The sequence below is a fragment of the Colletes latitarsis genome, chromosome 11, assembly GCF_051014445.1.
Source record: "Colletes latitarsis isolate SP2378_abdomen chromosome 11, iyColLati1, whole genome shotgun sequence".
Taxonomy (NCBI): domain Eukaryota; kingdom Metazoa; phylum Arthropoda; class Insecta; order Hymenoptera; family Colletidae; genus Colletes; species Colletes latitarsis.
In genome coordinates this window covers 23,561,229-23,575,638 of record NC_135144.1, presented here as the reverse complement: position 1 = coordinate 23,575,638, position 14,410 = coordinate 23,561,229, and the positions used below count along the sequence as shown (strand labels likewise).

Here is a 14,410-nt window from a genome sequence, read left to right as displayed (position 1 = left end):
AAGCCACTCGTAAAACGGATATCCGAGCCACTTGACAACAAAGATCCGGGAAAGGTTAATTTGAAGCAACAACGACTCGGGGGGTGGTTTTTTACGATCCCCACCCCACGCGTTTCTATTTCGTCCAGTGTATTCTAAGGCTAGGACGAGACGGTGCTTTTATTAAGCTTATTTACGGAGGGATAGATACACAGTCGACGTCCAAACGTGATGATTAAGACATTTTCTACCGACCTATACGTCGCGATTACGCAGAATTTTGTAAGGCTCGATATATTCTGGTAGGTTCCACGTGAAACTCATTTTCAATTTTTAATTTGACACTGTCGTATATTGGGTTTGTGCGGAAAGTTCGTAGTGAAAGGATAATATTCAAATTCAGTACATGAACAGGGTGGTCAGGCAATTTGTGCGCCTTTGGAATTTTCAAAGTATATTAAGAAAAGTTTTGTATAAAATTGTTGGATGGTCTATTTTTTATATATACAAAAATATAGAAGAATATCAAATTCTGATGTTGGGGATTCAATCTTATCACAAGTTTTCTAAACTTCCCCTCCTCGAAGAATTTTTTTCCATTAAAAATATTTCACGTGACTTACAAATAAATATCAAAACTTTGAACGTAAATACCTCTCGCATACGATTTTATATGGAAAGGTACAAAAGTTTTTATTAAACGAGGTTAAGCTATCGAGGTTAGTTATTGTACTTTATATATGCATTCTTCATACCCTATGCACGTGCAAATACATTCTGAGAAAAACTTTTGTATATTTTTTCATAGAATTGTGCTAGATCGTTTGACGGGAACCTGCGAAAGGTTTGAAACGTTGCTTCTCGCTTTTCATTTATAAATTGAGGCGCAATAAAAAGGATGTCCTGAAAAGCAGTGGTACGACAAATTTAACAAAATTATTCAAGCGTGTAAATACTCGCAACACGAAAACGAAGTCACGCGACAAATTGCACATTTTTAATTATTTTTGTGCGCTAAAGTTTTCTCTTAGCCACATGATTCGGTGTATGTATTCTGCGTAATAAATAATATTATTATACAAAGAAAGTTACAGGAGAATTATGTGCAACGACGTCTCATCTGTTGCACGCGAAGGATTAATTTCAGGCGTCAACGAGGAGATCTTGTTTGCAATTTCTTGCCCCGCGGGTATTAGTTTGACGAAATCTCCGCGTCTGAAATTTCGCTCCGGTTCAATTCGCGTGCATATACAGATATATATGTGTGACACGCGAGCCCTGTGACCCTGGGGAACTTGAATTTCCGCCAGTCTCTTGCCTAGAAGGCAACGTCAGAGCGGCCAAGATGATCAATGGCGGAAAAGCTAACCGTTCATGATTAATTGGACAGACCCAGTGGCTATTAATTTTACTCGAATTTTTTTTCAATTTCATGCGAATTGCCGCGGCCACCATTGAGTACAACCCAGAAATATTTATAGCGCTAATATATTCTCGATTGTACGGAAAATAAAATTCATACCTGAAGCACAACCGATTATTCTGCGCGAAAAATAAATCGTAAATGTATAATAAAATTTTTTTTAGACAGAAACAGTATTAAACAGTTTCCATTAGAAAAAAAGCAATCGAAGAAGGAAAGTCTCTGCGTAAAATTGTAAAATTTTCCGTGGAAACGGTTCTCCAATGTAGCACGAAGAACGAGATAGCCGAGGGTGGAAAGTTTGAAATTTGAAGTATCAAAATTTAATAAACATCCTCGTCTCCCTGAAAGGGAGGTGCTCGTCGGTCAACCTTTCGAGGTTTACCTCGTGGAACTTTTAGAATTAATCCGAGTTAACTCGGGAACGAGTCTGTTTCTGCTTAGGCGAACTTGAAATGCCTCTGCCACCCTCCTATCTGACCCTGAGGCTTTCTAGGATTTCCAGGACAACCGCTCTGTCGCGTCTACTCTCTCATCCCCGGGTTCGTCTTGTTTTCTCTACCTCATCTGACTAGAGGGTTACGTCCCTCTAGAAGTTACGGTAGCTCAGACCTCGTTGAAACTTTCTGAGTAATCGGTGAGCCGAAATTAATTAGCGGCAGAGACAATGATCACTGCCAACTCCCAGGCGCTTTCACTGGCAACCGACGATCAAAGTTTAACCAAAAGTTTCCAATGATCCCAAATTCTCTGTGATCGAAAAAAATTTTAAGAGAATCCGATCTCCCACCCCTCCCCTTGGTCGTGACGTTATTAATTGTATCGAAATAAATAAAATAAGTGAATGTAATTTCGACGCTTACCCGGTCGTCGAGACTTTCGGTTTATTTCGTTAATATAGTTAGTAACAGTTTACAGAAATTATTTTCACAAAAATGTAAAATGATATTCTTAGTTCGGTAAAAATAAACTCTTGTTTCTATAAAAAAGATATGTGAAAAGTTACTTGAACTCGATACAAAGTCAAATAGTAAAGAAAGCAAGAATTGTCAAAAGATATTGAACGTCGATAAAAAGATGGGATTGAAACTGTAGCAGTTTCCTGATATTCTTGAACAATATGTCTTCGGATTTCCGAATTGCTTTCGCGAAGTTTTACCATAAATATCCCCTGAACAAATATACTGTTATTAATTATCGAACTTTCTTTCGCCCGAAACTGTACCCAAGAATTTCTTCGTATCCTTAAACTCGTGCAAGTTGGACTATTTTCACTCGTATCTTGAAACTTTGGCCAGCTCGCTGTTCCATAGTTTTCACAAAGTTTTGAATAATATAGGGCAATTTAACATCGCTGCTGAACTTTCTCTATTAAGTCTGTAGGACGCAACATCTTACTCAATTTGGATAGACATGTAGAATTTGAAAATAATCGAATAAACTAGTATCGATTTTCTTTCAATTTTGTGTTTTCTCAAAATCACTTACAGTGGCTTGCTGATTTTAGAATTACGATAAGCAAAAAATATTTTTATATTTGAACATTTGTTCGATTCGAATTCAATTATAAAATTTATGTTTCGAATTTTTATATTTATATTATTCATATTTTTACGATTACTATGCACCTGTAAGTTTAGTAAACGTTGAAATCGGATTCTAATTTTACCTATCCTTGCGTACATGGGTAGTTCGCAAGGTCACTCGACTAAAAAAAGGAGTTCGCACGTACGAAAAGGTTGAGCAGCGTTGATATACAGAGCGGTGCAAGAACTTTGATCACGTTAATTATCTCCGTTATTTTTAGAGATACAAAGAAACTCTGGAATTCTACGGTATCGCGAGGGCCGACAACGTGGCGGTAATAACTTGAAAGTTTTTAAAAGAAAAAAAGAATCAACGGAAGTTAACGGTTGCTTGAACTCAAATCGAAACAGAGTGGGACCAATCATGAGTTTCCAGGCCGTTCCAAGCGAAAGAAACGCTTACCTTGACCCAGAAATTGTGTTTAAGTTTCTTCGGTTATTCAATCACTCTCCCCCGTCAGCCCTAGCGCTCCTCGTTTCCCTTGTGTTTTTATCCTGAATCGTGTTGTTTCACGCAGCCACTTCCTGCAAAATACCGGAACAACTTCGATCAATCTCCGCGGGGCGTAAACGAGAATTCGTGTTTTAAGATTAAGTGAAAATTGGCTGTAGGATGGGAGACGATGCACTGCCAATAGTTTGTTAAATGCTGCCTTATTCTCAAGATCCTCCCCTTCTCTTACTTTAGTCAGTTCTTTCATCGCTGAATTAATTAATCGCTAGTTAAAGCACCGGCTATCAAAGTTCGTTCTCATAGAAAACAATTTTCTTTTAATAATATTAGACCTCTTTGTCCAATGATCTGTTTACAGTCGAGTACTCGCGAGAAAGAAAGGTTGAACGTAGCCCTCTGCTGGCGAGTGTGGGAACTGTCGCCACCATACTGCTACCCCAAACACCTGGTCTCGAAGACCGTCGTTATAATTTCGTGTTACTTTACTCTGCTTTTAATATTCTTCCACAATATACAAACTTCAACATTGTAGTATCACAACTATAGACTTTCTGCCTTTGTTCCAGATATAATACCGAATCTCATAACCGACATTCACTGCACAATAGAAGCTCTGAAATTCCAATGACCGCGAGTATTTAAAGGTTAAGAAGGAACAGGGGCTGTTTAGTCCCAGACCATCCATGATTTTTATTAGGATCTCCGCGAAAAACGCTGGTCGCTTCGTTGAAGGAAGACGGAACGTGTCTCTCGAACATGTCAACGACGACAAAGTGGATATTCAGGAAGCTTGACGCTTATCGGTGGATGATCTTCAAGAGAGTGGCTGTAAAAGTAAACTGTAAGGGGGAGTCTGCATTCCTTTCTCCGTTCCTTTCATTTGCATACTTCTGCCCGTGTCGTTTCTCACGGTTCCCTTTTTTCCTCCCACTGTCCCGTAGAGGCCCTTAACAGTCTCATTCTGGCCGTGTCATCCTATCGCGCGACATCGGGCCGAGTGTATACGTGGCCCCCGGCGACGGCGTGTAATACTTCTTCTACTTTTCCTTTTCCTTTTTTTTTTTCTTTCGTTCTTCTATTTTCTTTTTTTTTTGGCAAGTGGAAATGAGATTTCCAGGGGCAATTTGAAGCGAGTTTGCCTGTAAAAGGGTCGAGATGGAGGTCTCGGAACGAAGACGAAGCAACGGACGACGAGGTCGAGGACTGACGAGCGCGAATGGAACACGAGCCAGCGAATGGAAATAGGAACGACGGCGAAGAAGACGAACGGGAAAAGTGCTGGCGCGGAATGAGCTGCTTTATTATGACTTTTTAGGAGTTTACTTCGCGGTGAGAAACGGTGGACCGATCGAAGGGAACTCGGAAGAAGATGCTAGAGACGCGAACAGAGACAAACCTTTCCTGTCAGAGATTTTCATCTGTTTTTGTTATTAAAGAAATATACTCTCGCGTGAGACAGCATCAACGTTAGAACTATCGACACTTACGGTGTATTTATTCGTACGAAAGTAATGAAAACAATTCATTCCTTTATAGAAGACTACAGTCAATTTCCAAACATCCAATCGAGTAAATATTTTACAATTTTTATTAGAAATTACGTTCTAGCGCTAAACAAAACTTTTAGGTTAATTCGTTGGAGATACGGTTAAGATTGCAAAGATACGCACTATTACAATTTTCCTTTTCACTTACTCTTGCAAAAGTATTTTTATGCGGTAACAATTTGATGGAGGAAGCTTCGACAAGATGAATTACTGATTTAAAAAATCTTGCAATAAATATGGACCAAAAGATACCTAATAAAATACAATGTTTACAGTTGGGTTTCGATGCATGTATCAACTCGATGTCTGGGAGCATTGCGTGTCTCTGAATAAGCCCTTTTAGCCTATTCAATTACACTCGTAACTAACGTAAATTTCCCAGGGTTCGCGAGATTACAGAGCTCGCTCGAAACGTTTTCCAGATACCGGATTAAGAAGAGAAATGTGGTGGATTTACCTTAAGATGTACAACGTTAACTTTCTCTTCCTAAGTTTCCGCTGACTTCGAACACATTTCCGTAGCTATAAGGCGGCTTAAATCGTTGTAATATCCCCGGAGAATAATATACTCGCGCATCAGAAACCGGGAGTTCTTCGTGAACCGCCTCTTAACAGGGATGAAAATAAAAACCGAACAATTCCACTACGCTTCCGTCGTTGTACAGTAAATTATTCTTCGTTTCTTTTCTTTAATAAAGGCGTCTTTGCGATTTTCAGGCACGGGAACGACCGGCTTCTGGCGTCGGCGGAAAACTTTCGCGTCTCGCATAAATTCGCTGGGAACGAAGAGGCGACCGGAGAGAAGAATCGCAGGAAAGTTCGCCCGTTGAAAATTTCGCATCCGTTACCGTCGAGATACCAGCGCCATTATCGAAGAAGCTTGGCAATTCAGACGACAAAAGAAAAAATCCAGTATCACGTTTTCGTTCGTAATCGATAAACGCGTTATATTACTGTCAAGATATGGTATTTCTCGATAACGATCAGGGGAAATCCTTTATAATCAGAAATAATACTCGATCTTCTATTACAGGACTCATTCGTCGAATAATTTCCATCGTGAATTGGAATCCATATCCCTTATTTGAATATCTTATTATCGAAATAAACATTCGTAGGATTAAATTTTCATTCGTGATTTAAATATAACGTTCTAGTAATTCTTAAATGACGTTTATAACATTTTCGTTTAATTAAAAATTACAGGGTAAGAAAATTTGTATGGACACCTGTTGGATACCCTCTGTATACGCGTTTTATGCAAATCAGTATCAAATTGTGCGTTTCAAGTTATACATATGCATAATCCTTATGCAAATTATCAATAATGTATATCGATTACATTAATTTCGTTTTTTGGGGCATGTTGTTATTTCTGTCATTCAGAGATTTTAAGGTACACACGTTCACGAGAGTATTTTACTATCTCATATAAAAATTGTTTCTCGATCTTCAGAGTTTACTCTAATTCAGAATCGCGATCTCTTGTCTCCTGTCGTTTGTCACCACAGGTGTCTACCTGTGCGTCTCCTCTTTCGAAAAAATTCTATTTACAAGCTTCCAAGCGCCCCGACCGAAACGCAACATCGAAACCCTGAAATTCGCGAACCCTTTGTTCGAAGAAGGAAGCGAGAATTGCGGGACTGATGAGTTCGTCAGCGATGTAAAAGGAACTTCTCGCTCTCTGTCGCGTCGATCCCGAATGCGCGTGTATATACTTTCTACTTTCGTGCACGACCACTCCAACGACTTTTCGTACGCGAGAACAAAAGCGGCTTTGATCCGCTCACCCAGCCAACGCGATTCACCGCTGATTTCCATGCAGACGAGGCCTCTCGACCTCGCGGCAAATAGGCGTTGAAAAGTTTCCAAAAAGAATCGACGACGTCTCGCGATTCACGGGCCGCGTCGTCCCTTTGAGACCTCCTTCTCCTTCTATTCACCGTTGGTCGCCGATCTTCCTCCTTTGCCCCAATAATCCACCCGTTTCCACCACTTCCACTCGATCCGCTCTTTGAACGCCGCGAAACGTACGGAATCAGAGGTTCTCGAGCTGGCACGGTCAAAGATAGAATCCACCGTGCTTTATGCTTTGCAACTGGGCTACCCGTTATTGCAAAGGAATAAAATATCGGTCGTGAACACTGTCATCGATGCCGACAAAATCATCGTTAAATAGTTTAACTAAATAAATTCTAATTTATGTCGTCTACAATTGTCTAAAATTAAAGTGTTCGTCTCGTGAAAAGTTTGTAATTTCGATCTGGCAATCAACGTGTTAATTAACCTTTCGTTACACCCGATATTAAGAGAAAATTTATTGAATATATGTGCGTTTAAATATCATTTGGCTAATCACGTCTGACCGATACTCATTATTACTACTTGCATTGGTGTCCGCAAACATTAACGGTGATGTACGTGATATCGCGTGTTTTAGTTGAGCCTAATTAATAAAAATATAGGGGGAATCTCAGAAAACAAATAGTATCGAACACTTGTCAATATTTGCAAACACGAATTTAAGTAGAAGTAGCTACTAATATTCAGACCCGCTAGAATGTTTTTCTGGAAAACGAAGTTTCGCACGTAAAAATTATATCCAACACTGTTTGAATATATTAACACGAACTGTATTTATAATGATAATAATAGAATTTAACCACAATGCGAAATCCCCAATTCGAATCCGATGTGACCTAATTATAAATATATAAAATCGATAATATTAAATAATACAATTATACAAATATTGTCTGTACTGTGGTATCATTAATGCTTGGACTATAGGGAAAAATGGATATTATTACACTCTCCACGACATTCCTAATGAAATTTAATACAACATCTATAAATGTTTTATAAATTAAAATAACTATGAAAATGACACTGAGAGGTGTAAAGTGAAAATTTGTATAATTGTAAAATACAGAGGCATCGATTTTTACGACTTTGTAACCTTTTGAAACAAAAACTGTTAAATGTTCCAAGTACGCTTCATTACTGGCTTCAAAAGTTCAAAAAGTTCTACTTGTTGCGTATGTAGGGGTTTTAAATATAGAATTGCATATAATTAGCCGTAACACGGATAACAAATCGGTGACCCAGTTGTCATTTAATAATACATGACTACCTTAATATCTCGCAAAATTCAGAATATAAATAAAAGGATACGACATATTCCATGCGAAACAGTAGGTCATAAAATTAAGAAATAACAAGTTATTCTGGGTAGTACTATTAACTCATTCTATATAACTGTGGATTTCTATTTTTTCGGCAAATAACAAAATTACCGTTTTAAAATTTAATTTCGATGGCACATTTTTATTCGAGGAACTTATTTACCGCGTCGGTTTCGTATCTGATATTTCTTTTCGTGATTGAAATATCCCGGTAACAATTTATCAAAATGACAAGAATATTTTCTGAAGTGCATTTCTTGGATCTCGAGGAAGAATCGCGATCACGTCCAATATTTTGTTCATAATCGTAGTTTCCGGGTTGCTTGCTAATCTTTGGCTACTTCGAACTTTCGCTAAACTTCTCGATCTCGATCTCTAGGCCTCGAGATATTCCAATCAATTTCACGAACGCGAAATTGCTGAACGGCGAACTTTCACTGCCCGGAAAGTTTTCATGCGGCCACGTGGCCACAGCGATTCCAGCCAAAGTTTTACAGTAAATTAAACTCCTTCGAGATTAATAATCATCCCTCGAAAGTATCAACATTGTAATTTCCCACTGAGATACTTCGAAGACTGGATTTATGAAACGGACGATCGAATATTCTTTTTGAATCTTCGATCGAGGACATTTAAATATTATTCGATCAACTTGCAAAAAATTCTTTCGCCTTTGCGTTGCTGCAGGTGTGAATAATTGCCTCGAGTTAGATTGTCACTGGTCCCCCAAGGGAACAGGTATTTTGCGTCATGCACAACGACAGCCCCGTGCATCACAATCATTTATATAACGACATACCGTGCCGTGTCGTGTAAATGATACATTAATATCCTATGACATCCAGTACGTACACTCTCGACGTTACAATATGCCACGGTCGTTCACTCCTCGTGGAAATTAAATCCAGCCATATGCTTAATTATGTTCGATCTCCGTAATTAGAATCCCAATGTACCCGCCGCGTGCATTTCATCTCCCAATTAATAAACCCTTATGCAGCTTCAAAGTCAATACACCGACTGATCACTTAATACAAACGCGAATTCGAAGCACGACGAACAGAGAGCATTTTGCGAAATGAATAAATAACAAATTTTTTTGTTCTGTTTTCCTTTACTCCTTGCATTTAATTTCTATTAAAATCTGATATTTGTATTTATATTAATGTGACATTTTGCTTCGAAAAATCTGTACTGTTTGAGGATCAATTAAACAAGAATCTATCGTATTTCACGTTATTAATATTTGGCGAGAATCATGTTCGTTACGCGCAAATCTTCGTTTTTCGTAAACGTAACAAATGGAACAATTCAATTTCGAAGCACAAGCTGGCGCGCTGATTCGTAAATTCATCCATTAAACGTTATAGAGAGCTGTACTGTACGTTGCGCTTACATGGAACAGGAATCCACGTTTTTTCATTTCCCAGTAATATGGGAAATTTGGAGAAAAATGTCTATTGTGAATTCCAGTTTGTTGCCTGCAGTAACGAATTTTCGGAAAAAAATTTTATTCAAACATATTCGAAACCTAACATAACAGCGATATCTTTTGCACTATAATATTTCAAATATTTTTGATAACAGATATATGACTCCTATCGTGACGAACTTTATAATTAATTGATATTAATTCATATTTTTGTAACATCTTAACTGTATTAGTTTGGTAAAACGCCAAAAGTTGTAAGATAAGAATCGCCACAGTGAATGAAATGTTCGCAGGGTAGTTTCGCGCCAATTCCATTCGCGAGCCACGAGCAAATGAACATTCACGGAAAGGAAGAGCTCTTGGGGCACAATAAAAGCGGCGCCCGATCGTCGAGTAGTAAACCTTCGATGATATTGAATCGAATGGCCGCGGTGAAAGGGACCGGAGCCATAAAACCATCGATAAGCTTGTCGACCTATAGTTCACGACACGATACTGCAACGACAAGCTTTTGTTATGTGCTCACAGGGTTCGTGACTCGTCCAATGTGACAAGTTTCGAAAGGGTTCGAACCAATCTCGCTATCGGGGATAAAACTCGTAATCACATTAAATGTTTTAATCAAGATCTTCGTGATCTTTCCCTTGCTTGAATTTCTGCGTAGAACAGACTCTCTGAGACTTTCAGAAATTAAATTAATTAAATAAATGTAACTCCCTTTCGTTCGATTTAATACATATCTTGCACCGTAAAAGTAAAAAGTCAGTGAACGTATACGTTTAGTAGCGAATATATGATAAATAATACAAGATAAGGTAACGTATAATATTGTTTTAAATTCTTTTATTAATAAACACCTAATAGAAATTGTATCTTGGCAAGTAAGTATGGTTTGCGTTATCGAACTCTAGTATAATATCTAGCAAATATACACACAGTCACTGTTCATGCTAAGAGAAAACTAATATTGTCAGAAACTCAAACATTTTCAGAGCATGCAGGAAAGCTTGCTTCGTCTCTTGCGATGAACAGTTTCTCCGATAATAGGCTTTCCAGAGACTAGCATCGCGGTTAATCGACATTCTACCACGTCTACAAATCCATAATGTTTGCCCCTTCCGTTAAAATACTCTTATACGTCTCTCGACTTAATCTACTGGAAAGTACAGAAATTGATAACAGTTTCAGTTCGTTGAAATGGTTGCTAATTACGAGTAAAATGAGCATCGATAAGTCGGAGAACAGTGCCAAGATCATTAGAAATCCTACAGAATAACAGGTATATCAGTTAAGTTCCTACAGACGTTTTATTAGAAAAAAATACTTTTCGAACGGACAATGATCGTTCCCAAGATTTATAAAATAAAACTTTACAGACTTTAATAGTAACATTGTTATGAGAATAGTGTACGATTATGCATACTAGGCCAATAATGAACGCATTTGAAAGTACGAATACACCTGTAGGGTGTGCTTCGTCGTAGCTTTAGCTGGTTTCATTTTCTACATTTCAAATGCACCTAATTCAACTCCGGGAATTCATAATTACGGACAAACACGGTGGTTAGCGTAAGTACAAAATTAGAGATAAAAACGGGGACACTTCCGAGGCAGTATCTATGATTTGTGTATGGCAATGTCGAGATAAAATAAGATCACGAAGGCTATTTCGGGGTCCGAATATCCTTGGATTACGTAATAAACCCGATTTCGTCGTCAGGCTGCTACCATTGAGACTTTAATGAATCGCGGGAATAGTGGTTCCTATCCCGTTAATCCGGGTGAGGATTCTCACTGACGTTTGCAAGATATGGCACCTGAGTTCACGATTCTATTTTAAGGTTTCGTTGCTCGAAAATCAATTGCCCGTTCCGGAAGCAATTCGTCCAATTTGTAAACTAAAACCGACGAAAGAGTGTTACATTATTAGCTAAATTAATGAAATTATTTTAATTTCTTTAAATCTAATAAATAATCTTTAAATTTGCATTCGTGAAAAGTTCGCTCAACTTGTGAATCGAAATCGATTAATATTGATAAATGTTATGATATATTTAAAATCTTTTCGTGATATTAATAGATACTGAATCAAAAATGAATTCTCGTTTGTTAAAAAATGTATATACAAGCTGTAAATTACGTTGTCGAACACATTTTTGACATTCCAGACAGCATGTCATTTTCGGTATATTTACATCGAACGAACAACTAGAAATGTAGTAATTCCTTGAATAGAAATAAATCGAATATGTACAATAGCATTGTTTGCACGAGGTTTCATCTTTGTGACAATCAATTTTGAAAATTGTCGAGCGAACGTTATTTCTGCTTGCGTGGATGTTTGAAAACATTGCACATGATATTGGCGTAGTATTGTTTATTTTAACTGGTAGTATACTGACGTATACAGCCACTGACAAAAGTAGAAATACTTTTTATTCTACTTTTAATTTTTTCTTCACTTTTGTACAATTGATAAATTTATACTGGACTTTGCAACTTGTCGTTTTCATTATTCTCTATTATTATATGCTTCAAATTGTCTGTCTTTTTCTCCTCATTTAGCTATACGGTGTCCCTCAGATTCTTGACCACTTAAAATCTGATATATTATTCGGAATTTACAAAAGTGCGTAGGATTTCGGGGGTATGTCTATTGACCAAAAATTATTGTAATCGACCCCCGCGACTAAACATAAGTTTTTTAGAGCGATTTGAATTCTTTTAATTTCTTTGGAAAACTAGTCCACCCCGGTGGCCAAACACCCTGTATATCGATACAAAGTTTTTCCACAGATTGGTGACAACTTTATAAAATAAACCAGTTTTCATTCGCTTGGATAGAAAATTTTGCTAGGGTCGCGAGAGACCCCACTGTTCCAATCCAAGGTTAGAATTTTCGTTTCAAATTAAAACAGAAGCTTCCAAGAAATCGCGATGAACGTTACGATGAACACCCTATGTGATCAGTCTCCACAGGCGTACTCTGCGGGAGCTAATAGTCATTTTCGCCGGTCGAAGCTACGGAACGTCCCCGAAGGAAAACGAAATCCTCGTCCACGGGTCCCCGTATATTTTTTTCTCCCAACCGCTTTTCTTCACGGTCGTGAAACAACGGGCTAATCGATAAAGATTAATCGGTCGGAAGCCGGAGGGTCAGAGCAAAAGTATCGCGAACGAAGACACAATCGACGTTGCTTTTACCCGCTCGACAAGGAAAAGTTGCCACGACGTTTCGGGAACGATAAAAGCTTCCGGCTGAACGACGAAGGGACAGTTCGCCCGTGTCTTTCAACACTTCCGCCACATATGTCCGACAACTTTGCACTCAGTTTCGCACTTTACCCGGCGGTCGTTCCGTTTCACGTGCCTCTTAAACTTCTCCCGCGCCTTAACCGCTATATAACTAACGTGTGTGCCCCCGTGTGTGCCACTTCGATCGATTCGCTCGCGGCTCGAGCACCGGAAAAATTGTCCGCGGCGAATTTTATCCGGCTGACTCGCTCCTCTCAACGTTTCAGGCGAACCTATAGCCGCCAGCTAATGCCACGATCGAACGATGAGGTCAACGCCATTCCGAACACATTACGACAACGCACAATGAACACGCCCCAAGCTTCGACTGCCAATTCTCCAACACTTTGTACGCGCAGAGTCACCGTGTATTGCTAGGTTCACGTTATTATTATTGACGTAAAATGTTTCAGATGCAACGATTTTCCTCTTTAGGTCATTAATGTTTTTTTAAACGAAATCATGTATTTTTTATCGCATCGATTGGTGCTCCTCGATATTCTCGACGAGAAAGTATTAACCTATTTATGTTAAACAATCGTTCGTTTAGGAGATATTTCAATTTCAATTTTGCTAGGGAATCGTGGCTCCCCGCGCTCACCACTCGTTCTACTCGTACCTCTCCCGCAAGTACTCAACCGACCCTGTATATAGCGGGATAGATTTGGACAAAGTTTGTGCTCGTTAGTTACGAATAAAATATGCACAACTCGGAAACAATTCAACGACAATCCGAGAGACCAGTAGTCTACGATAAATCGATATTGTATCAAGCAAAGTACACAAGCCCCAGGTAAAATTCAAGTGACAAACCGTAAGCCCCGAAATGGCACCAGAAAAGGCGGATTGTTAAACTTTACAGCGCGGTTTTGTCGCATTACCGGTCGTCAAAAACTCCAAACAAACATCGGTAAGCGTTACGATAACATTTATACGAGAAATCAAATTCGTTGGGAGGAAATCCGCGGACGTGGGCAAATAAAATCGCTGCGTCTGGGTGGGGGAGAGACCAGCGGCGCAGCGAGCGTCGTTTAATACGAGAGAAATCGTGCTCGTCCACGACGTCGTTAATAATTCCCTCGTACCTCTGTCTCTCCGCTTCCGTAGCTCGAGGCGTGACAAGCGAAAGCCTGTTCCCCCCCGCGATGGCTCACCAATTAATTACGGCGATTAATCATTTTATCTCGTTCTGACCGTCCGGGCTTCTCGAGTATTTTCCCATGCAACGGCCGCGCCGCGATCGAAATAAATGAACCGCTAATTGGTTCCTAATGCGCGCCGGGGCTTCTAACTCGCCTATTTGTGCTCGATTGCCCGCGATCGACCGTCGTTGCTGCCCTTTTGTTTTATCGTTTTTTTTTTCAAAACCCCTCGACCACCGCGCTCGGACCGTTTAATCGGCGGCATTGTCGATTCCGCCCGGCCACTCGGCAACGAAACGAACGGGTCTCGCGCGCTCGATCCCGCTATTTCTCGCCCTATCGATGGCCTTCGCCGAAAATTCGCCCGT

General features: G+C 39.3%; 1 protein-coding gene across 2 annotated transcripts in view; it reads right to left on the bottom strand.

Annotated features, from left to right (window-relative positions):
- The window catches only part of LOC143347791 (uncharacterized), a 161,926-nt gene that overhangs the window by 97,396 nt on the left and 50,120 nt on the right, over positions 1 to 14,410 (bottom strand). Inside the window, exon 2 of one of the 2 annotated variants that reach the window (XM_076777312.1) lies at positions 3,392 to 3,513. The exons of the other annotated variant lie outside the window; for it this stretch is intronic. The gene's annotated coding sequence lies outside the window, so the exon portion shown is untranslated. The remainder of the gene's footprint in view (positions 1 to 3,391; positions 3,514 to 14,410) is intronic. 2 annotated transcript variants of the gene reach the window in all.